Source organism: Macrobrachium nipponense, chromosome 12, assembly GCF_015104395.2.
Source record: "Macrobrachium nipponense isolate FS-2020 chromosome 12, ASM1510439v2, whole genome shotgun sequence".
Taxonomy (NCBI): domain Eukaryota; kingdom Metazoa; phylum Arthropoda; class Malacostraca; order Decapoda; family Palaemonidae; genus Macrobrachium; species Macrobrachium nipponense.
The window spans coordinates 9,511,965-9,521,964 of record NC_087205.1 but is presented as its reverse complement, the minus strand read 5'-3'; positions in this window follow the sequence as shown (position 1 = coordinate 9,521,964).

The following is a 10,000-nucleotide window of genomic DNA, read 5'->3' as shown; positions in this document are numbered from 1 at the left end:
CAAATTAAGATAGGAAAAAGCAAAGATACATCCACAAAGAGAAGGGGGTTCAGACAGGAGAAGGCATACGGAAAGCAAGAACAACCTATCAAATACAAACTAAACCCTAACGGTGGTTTCCCTCCTCTTAAATACTGGAGCTGTGGCCGTGATCTCCTTAATTATTATATATAGGTATTTCTGTCCTCCGTAACACTGGAGTTATAGCCGTGATCTTTACAATTACTTATATGTCTCTGCGTCCAGAGACAAAAGTGAAGTGACAAAGTGATATTCCACAGGATTCACACATCAGCGATCCTACGTCCTCGAGGATGATCCTCCAAAAAACCCGGGACGTCCAAATCAAACCAGAGCCAAGGGCATCACAAAGATCGCCTGAACATTCCAAAAATATTAATCACTTATACCTTGGCTAAGTGAGAGCCCCTCGACATTTACTGAGCCGAAGGTGAGGCAGGATGAAGCGTAAATCCTTCAAGAATCAATCATAAATCCAAGTAGGCGATACGTAGCAAATCCAAGTCACCAGGAGTAATAAGGCTCAGAGATCAACTGACTCCTTCAGTCCAAACAATCTCCGACACAGCCACGGTGACAGCACCCCTCGCTCACAAATATATGGAAAGACAGAATGGTCATTAGTGGCAATTACCAAACAAGACAAACCACCGGGGAGGAGGAAAACAAACTAAATGGATAACAATAAAATTCATATACATAACAAAAACCAGAATAATAAAATAGCTAAGAATAAAATATCACAAAGTGACACCTCCTCTCCCAAAAGAAAAAAAAATATACATATTTTTTTACAGTAAATAACTTAGTATACTTAAAAAAAAAAAACTAAATAGTCATTAAAAAGACCCACAAGCCAAACACAAGGTTTTATACAACCCTGCAAAGAAAAAACAAAGGTATGAATGTAAAAATAATAAACTTACAAAACCTGATATCCAACAGGAGGGGTGGCAAAGGAACAAGGATGCAGCTCACAATGGCATCAAAATTAACAACAAAATACATTAATATAATGGAAAATCTACAACACAGAAAACCTCAAAAACCATGGCCAAACACATTGTTTAACCCAAGAGCTTCAAAACTCTCACACACGTATATTATTAAGAGCTACACTGCTCTAATCCGGATTCCATAGAACTGTTCATAGGCCATAATTTATTTACACACACTCAACGTTGTTTCACTTTGTTTCAAATCGCTCATTGCAACAATGTTCAGCGAACAATAGTCCTGTCTATATCACAGTGACAACACACTATTTTCACTATAAAAGTGTCTACCGAATACATATACTAACACTGGACAACACAGAGAAGACCAACACAGTTTCCCCAGCGCAATCCCAACACACAAAATTTCGTGAAGCGTAATTATGCCTGAAAACCAAGAATGCCCGGATTAGTAGCTGTCCGCTAACAGTGTAGATTCTCGATTAATATCCTAATCACCAAATAATCACCTCACGTATTATACCATGCGCCAAAGACCAACAAATACCAACATCATTGTATACCACACTTTTCAGTAACAATTTTTACGATATTACACATTTGTATCCTATAACACTCAATTCCATCATGCATTATAAGCACTTCAACCTTCATAAAATAAACATTGCCACAAAATAGAACACCGATTAGCACTTTCTATCTTCACCTATGGCCTTAATTAGACTATTCTTAATTTTAGAACCCTAGGCATTTACAGAACTCCTGTCAAGGAAAATAGAATTAATACATATATGTTACACTCTCCTCTACTTTTACAATACAAACCTAAGCACCTACTTCAACAGTACACACACCGTAACCAGAACGATACAGATACTACCTAATATCCGCATAGCCCTCTGCAAGAATCCTTCCCTACTCAACGCTGCGAGAGAGAGCATCGGCCACACGTTGTCTTTTCCCGGACATGAGTGAATTCTAGATTCCATTCCTGCAACATGAGGCTCCAACGCATCAGACGTTGGTTTTTATTTTTGTATCTGTTGATGAAGGTCAAAGGGTTATGGTCAGTCATAATCATTTATAGGAGTTCCTGTGGAAGAAAGATAGATGGAAAAATTATTAATAGCCAGAATGAGTGCGAGTGTCTCCTTCTCGACCGTCGAATACTTTCGTTGAGCGGAATTCAATTTCTTCGAAAAGACCGCGACCGGGTGAGAAACCGCCTTGCTCGTCGTTCTGTAGTAAGACCGCTCCGACACCGACATCACTTGCGTCAGTGGCAAGCGAAAAAGGCAGGTCGAAATCCGGAGCCCTTAAAATGGGGAAACTAAGAAGCACACCTTTTAAACACTCAAATGCCCTTTGCGTTTCAGGAGTCCAATTAAAAGGAACAGTTTTCTTCAACAAATTAGTGAGAGGATCAGCGATGTCAGAAAAATTCCTTACAAATTTACGATAATAACCAACTAGACACCCCAGGAATTTCTGACATACTTTCGACACTTTGGAATGGAAATGTTCTCAATGGCTTCTACAATTGGCTTGTTTTAGGCGCCACCTTACCGTCACCAACCTCATGACCTAAATAGCTTACCTTCGCTTTGGCAAATTCACTTTTTTTTCAAATTAATTACCAATCCGGCCTTTTTTAAGACCTCAAATAAAGCCCTAATACGCTTTAGATGCGTTTCCCAGTCATCGCTATAAATTACGATATCATCAATATACACAACGCAACCTTCCAAACCATAAACCAGTGTGTTCATTAAACGTTGAAAACGTAGCCGCAGCGTTCTTCATGCCGAACGGCATTACACGGCATTGAAATAACCCTTGTGGAGTCACAAAAGCAGACAAGGCCCTGGCTCGTTTTGATAAAGGAACTTGCCAATACCCTTTTAGCAAGTCAAATTTACTAATAAACTTTGATTTTCCCATGCGATCAATACAATCCTCAATACGAGCAAGGGATAACAATCGGTCTGCGTGACTTCATTAACTTTCCCATTGTCAAAACACAAAACGAAATCACCATCAGGTTTTTTCACTAACACTACCGGAGAGGACCATGGGCTTTTACTGGGTCTCTTATTACCTGCTTTAACTATAGTCAACTTCTTTGGCTACTACCTTAGTTTTAAAGGGTTTACCTATAAGGGGACTGCTTTATTGGTGTGGCATTCCCAACGTCCACGTCATGTTCCAAAATAGACGTACGACCCGGTACCTCTGAAAACAATTCTTTGTAACCCATAACCAATTTTCTTAAAAAGACCTTCGTTTCTCGCTACTGAGATGAGAGACCAAACCATCAAATTTCTCCAAATAATTCTTTATTACTCGGACATGCAAATTTCATTATCACAATTATCATCTGAAAAGGAATAAAGATTATTATTATTTGAAACATCGTCCGTAATAGTGGCTATTGGAATAACTTTCTCTCTTCCCTTATATGCTTTTAACATGTTCACATGACACAATTGGAAAGGCTTCCTTCTTTCCGGAGTTTCAACCAAATAATTTACCTCACTAACTTTCTTCAAAATTTTCCATGGTCCAGAGAAGGAAGCTTTCAAAGAATTACCCGGCAACGGCAAAAGTACCAAAACCCTATCGCCTACTGCGAAATTACGCACTTTTAGCCTTTCTATCAAAAAAGTATTTCATCCTTTTTTGACTACACAATAAATTTTCTCGGGCAAATTTCCAAGCCTTCGACAATTTGTCACCCAAGTTTGTCACATAATCCAACAAACTGATGTCGGGGATGTCACCTTCCCACGATTCCCTTACCACATCAAGAGGACCACGCACACAATGTCCAAAGACCAAATCAAAAGGTGACAAACCTAAGGACTGACTTGGAGCTGACCGAAAAGCAAATAATAAATAAGACAATTCCTTGTCCCAGTCGGATCCATGAGTTAAACAATATTTCTTTATCATTGACTTCAGGGTCTGATGGAATCTCTCAAGGGCACCCTGACTTTCTGGATGATATGGGGAAGAAGTCCATGTCTAATGCCCAATTCATTCATCTTACCTTTGAAATATTACTAACAAAATTAGTCCCACAGTCTGACTGAACGACCTTGGGCATCCCAAACCTAGTAAAAAAGTTGGTTAGTACTTCTACAATTTTTTCACTCTTAATTGTACGGAGGGGAATAGCTTCAGGATAACGAGACATTTTATCCATTATAGTGAAAATATACTCATTCCCACTACGAGTCCTCGGTAACGGACCAACAACATCGATAATTACCTCTTTGAAAGGCTCGGAAACCACAGGGATGGGGCACAAAGGAGCTTTAGGAACAGGTTGATTCGGCTTACCGACTTTTTGGCACACTCGCAACTATTAACAAACTTCTTAACGTCTGCTTTCAACTTGGGCCAGAAATAGTTCGCGAAGAGTTTGCTAGTCGTCTTATAAACACCAAAATGCCCAGCCAAACCACTTTCATGAGCCAACGACATCAAAGCATTTCTGTAAATATAAGGGACCATTATTTGTCTTAATATTTCATGTTCCGAGTTACCAGCCTCCATCGGCCTACTCACCCCGTACAAAATATTCTTAATAATTCTAAATTTAGGTACAGTCAAGTCCGACTCTTCGCCTGACTCTATGGGTAGGTCGCAAAAACAAAAATCATTTTTCTGGGCTTTAACAAGCTCTTCCACAGTCCAATTCGGATGATCCCTCAAAATATTAATATCTCCTACAATATTACTACTATGTTCCAAACTACTCAAGTCTACATCAGTTGCAACGTCAACAACTCTAGCACTAGAACGCGTAACTACTGCTACTTCTGGATTGATCAAAATTGGACAAGTCTTATTCTTAAAAGCCACGTCATTCCCCAAAACAATGTCAACCTCTTTGACAGGAAACTTATTTACTACTGCCAATTTCAAAATTCCTGAAAAAGAAGGGACATTTCAAATGAAAATTTCCAATGGGGTAAGACTCGACTGAATCAGGAAAACCAGACAGCAAAACAAACTCTTTTATAATCAAAGCCAAAATCTTTAGGTAACGCATCCCGTAAGATCAGGACTGGGCCGCCCCAGTATCCCGCAAAATCCTTACTTCCTTTTCAATGGGTGAATTGACCGACGACACTTTCCCACTAGAACAGATACCTCTCAAAACAGTCTGATAGTCATTGGTCACTTGGTCTGGTCGGGACAGGATCTCTTTCTTTTCTACCGACTCCCATCACCGGTCTTCCTCTAGCCTGCAATGATTTTTTGAAAGCAAAGCAAGAACTCTTCAAATGCCCTTTCTTATTACAATAAAAACACGTTACCTTCTTTTTTCCACTCTGGATCATGGGAACCATAACCTCTCTTATCATTATAAGCAGATGAAACTTTATCACTATTAACAGGTTCCTGTGCCCTGAATTGATTCTTATTATTATGATTAGGCCGTATAAACGTCTTACTCTTATTATAACCACCTCGACCTGTCCTATCCCATTTCGGTTCTACACTTGTCCCTGATGCTCCTAACTCACTCTTGTGTGACAAATAATATTCATCGCTAGCAATAGCGGCTTCCTGTAAAGTGTCAATTTCAGTTCCTCAAGGTGAACTTTTAAACTTATCTGATACACACCTCTTGAATTCTTCTACAAATAACAATTCTTTTAATTTTTCCATGTCATCCACCTCTTTCGATTTAAACCAGTCTTCGGCAAATTGTCTTTTTCCCCCTCGCGAACTCTACAAAGGTTTTGGTCACTACCCTTCTGCAAATTTCTGAACCTTTGCCTGTAGGCTTCCGGAACCAGCTCGTATGTTTCAACACGATAGCCTTACATTTCGTAATCTGATGACAAAGTTTCATCCAAAGTTACATAACCTTTTGAGCCCTTCCTACAAGTTTACTCTGTATGAGAGTGGTCCAGTATTCCTGGGGCCACTGCAATTTGGCCGCAATCCTCCTCACAAATGACAAAAAAAATTCCGCAACATTATCTCTGGAAACACGGCACAAACTTAAGGGCCTGCCCCAAATTAATGGCAGGCGTTACCAAACTACTCGACGGAAGAAGGAGGGGAAGATGGGAGCTGCATTTCGCATCTCTCTCTCAAACATTCTCTTCTCTCTCTCTCCTCAGCCTTAAATCTCTCCAAGTTAAATTCTAAAGTTTTTAATTCATTTTGAATTTGTTTAGACAATACCTCTACAGACACCTCAGTCTTGGGTGTTAATACCTCACCCTTTTTAACCATACTGACGTAATCATAAACCTGGATTAACAATAAGCCTTTTCTAATGGATACATCATACTCCAACTCCAATGTTGAGCTACTTGCTCCAATTCACTTCTGTCAAGCTCCGCAAGCCTTGCTTGCCACCCCTCTCCCAGACAGGAGATCTAACACATTAACTGTCGCCATTGTTTTTAAACAAACTAACTAAATATAAGCAAACTCCAACAAACCAAACACGAGAGGTGTAAAAATGTTGTTTAGAGAAAACCAAGCCCCCAGAATTAACTTTGCACTTAGTGAAACAGACAGGAACGTAAAATCCTGTTCAAACGGTCGCCAATTTGTAACGGCCTTTTCCTCCTACCGTTACTAAAAATTAAATAACTTTCTTACCAAACTCTGTTCACAACAAGAAACTAAGTCCACAATCAGTGGAATAGCTCTCAAATATTATTAAAGTGCAAAAATTCAATTCATGGGAAAACGAAACACCACAAAAATACTTAAATTTAATACAAAAATATCTAGACAGAAATTACTCCTGAACCTCGGAATACATATATTATTGAAAACCAATCACCCTGAATTATTTATGAAACAACACACTTACCCAATTAAGATAGGAAAAACAAAAAAAGCAAAGATACATCCACAAAGAGAAGGGGGTTTCGACAGGAGAAGGCATACGGAAAGCAAGAACAACCTATCAAATACAAACTAAACCCTAACGGTGGTTTCCCTCTCTTAAATACTGGAGCTGTGGCCGTGATCTCCTTAATTATATATAGGTATTTCTGTCCTCGGTAACACTGGAGTTATAGCCGTGATCTTTACAATTACTTATATGACTCTGCGTCCAGAGACAAAAGTGAAGTGACAAAGTGATATTCCACAGGATTCACACATCAGCGATCCTACGTCCTCGAGGATGATCCTCCAAAAAACCGGGACGTCCAAATCAAACCAGAGCCAAGGGCATCACAAAGATCGCCTGAAACATTCCAAAAATATTAATCACTTATACCTTGGCTAAGTGAGAGCCCCTCGACATTACTGAGCCGAAGGTGAGGCAGGTATGAAGCGTAAATCCTTCAAGAATAATCATAAATCCAAGTAGGCGATACGTAGCAAATCCAAGTCACCAGGAGTAATAAGGCTCAGAGATCAACTGACTCCTTCAGTCCAAAACAATCTCCGACACAGCCACGGTGACAGCACCCCTCGCTCACAAATATATGGAAAGACAGAATGGTCATTAGTGGCAATTACCAAACAAGACAAACCACCGGGAGGAGGAAAACAAACTAAATGGATAACAATAAAATTCATATACATAACAAAAACCAGAATAATAAATAGCTAAGAATAAATATCACAACAAAGTGACACTTATCAACAGCCAATCAGGATGTTGTGACTCTACTGTAGTATTATTGCTCGAAACTAGAGTCGGGAATATTGTTCAAGTCATTTTTCAGTTATTCCTTTTGATTATATCAAGCCTTTATCCGAAAATTGTCAAGTACTGGGCCATATGTGTTCCTCAAAAGGAAGTTTTTTCCTCGCACGAGTTAAAATCAAGTATAATTAATATTGCAAAGAGTTAAAAGAGTAATTCTAGCATCGGATCAAATCCGCTTTCAGGGATGCAATTATTTCGCCATTAAACGAAGACTTAGTGTAGATTCCAGGTAGAATTAATTATCTTCTTTATTTCTTTTTATTTTATTATTTCTCATTTTTATTTGTATTTATCATTTTTACTTTTTACGGATAACAACTTTACAACTTTATAGTTATGCCTTGCTATTCATTGTTTGGTTTTTTTTTAATTATATATATATATATATATAATATATATATATATATATATATATATATATATATATATATATATATATATATATATATCTAATAAAAAGGAGCCCATAAAAACACCAAATGTAGAGAGAAAAGTACTATATTTCAGAGACTGCTGTCTCTCTCTTCAGGTATATGAATGAGAAAAGTTTACAGAAAAGGTGGTATTTATACCAAGAGATTCGTCCACAAGTAAGCCAATTTAGGTCACCCCGCTGATAATCTTCCTTTAATCTTCTTAAGTGTTTTGGTTGAATGAACACTGCGTCGACGATGTCCGATGTCCAATTCCCTTTGAGATGTTCATTACCTGCTTCTCTTTTATTAAGGCCGATTCCATCATTTGACTCTTGTACCGGCAGTTGCTGCTATAAAATTACACGTGACATATTCCAGTTTTATTCTATGGTTATGTTTCATTTATATGGTTGAAAATAGCCGAGTTCTGTTGTCCATACCTAACTGACCGTTTTTGTGTTGTATTAATCTCTGGGGAAGTGATTTACCTGTAAATCCGATGTAAGATTGGTCACAGTCCTGGCATGGGTATCTCATATACCCCAGAGTCTTTGGGCGATGTCTTTTGTTGGACGTTAATCAGGGATTTGGCTAAGGTATTTGGGTAGGTAAATGCAAAAGGGTTTGGATTTCCCAAGGGTGTGAGTTACTCTCTTAATCGTCTCCAGGTGGGGATTTTTATTTTTATTTTATTGTTGGGTGTGTCTCTGGTCTTGTCTTTAGGGGATCGGTAGAAAATTACGTTTGCTTTTTGAATTGCTTTCTCAATTATATGGTCAGGATACTTTAAAGATGAAAGTTGCTTGCGAATTAGTTCAAATTCTTTTTCCAGGAAATCTTGGGGAACAAATTCGTAAGGCTCTTAAGAATAGGTTGCTAGCTTACACTTATCTTGATAGTTATTGTCATGATAGCTAAAGTAGTGAATATATGAAAGTGAGAACGTTGGTTTTTTCTGTATATGGTAAATTTGTATTCTGTCGTGTCTCTGATTATTAAAACATCAAGAAAAGGAATTTTGTTGTCTGTTTCCATTCAACTTTAAATTTGATGCTGGGCACTAATGCGTTAATTTTGAGAGGAATTCATTAAAATTACCCCACTTATTATCCCAAAATGTTAGTATGTCATCCACGTATCTCATCCACAGCATGTGTTTTTGGGTTTATTGCATTTATTACTGTAGTTTCAAAGTATTCCATGTACAGATTGGCTAAAATAGGACTTAAAGGACTACCATACTACACCCGAATGTTTGCTTGTAGAATGATTCCCCGAATGAAAATACGTTATTAGATGCACATAATTCAACTAACTTTATTATTTTGTCAAGTGCCAACAGGGAAATGATCTGAATAGGGGGATAGTTTTTCCCTTAAAAACTGAAGAACGTCCTGTACTGGTACTTTTTTGTGAATAGGGAGTCTACGTCAAGGCTTAAAAGTTTTATGTTGTGAAGTGGTATATGTGCTTCTCTGAATTTGTGACAAAAGTCTTCCGAATGTTTTGATGTGACTGGGAGAAAAAAGTGCCTAAAAAAGGAGAAAGGAGGCCAGCTAACATTTAGAAAAAAATTTTGTAATTGAAAGCTCCGGCGCATGAAACGATGGGTCTGAATGAAGATTGTCTTGTGAGTTTTGGGAAGACCATAAAAGTAGGGTAATTTAGGATTAAGTTACTTTAAATTTCTCTAATAGTTCAATACTCTTTTTGTCTTGGCCAATTAATCTTACTTTCCGAAAAAATTCTGTGGGAACGTTCTGGAGGGATTTTTCGTCAGTTTTTTCGTAAGTATTTGTGTCGCTAAGGAGCTGGTGATTTTGTCGAGGTAGAAGTCTTTGTCCATTATTACAATTTTGCCGTCTTTGTCGGATCTACTTATTATAACATCTAACTTTTTTAGCGAT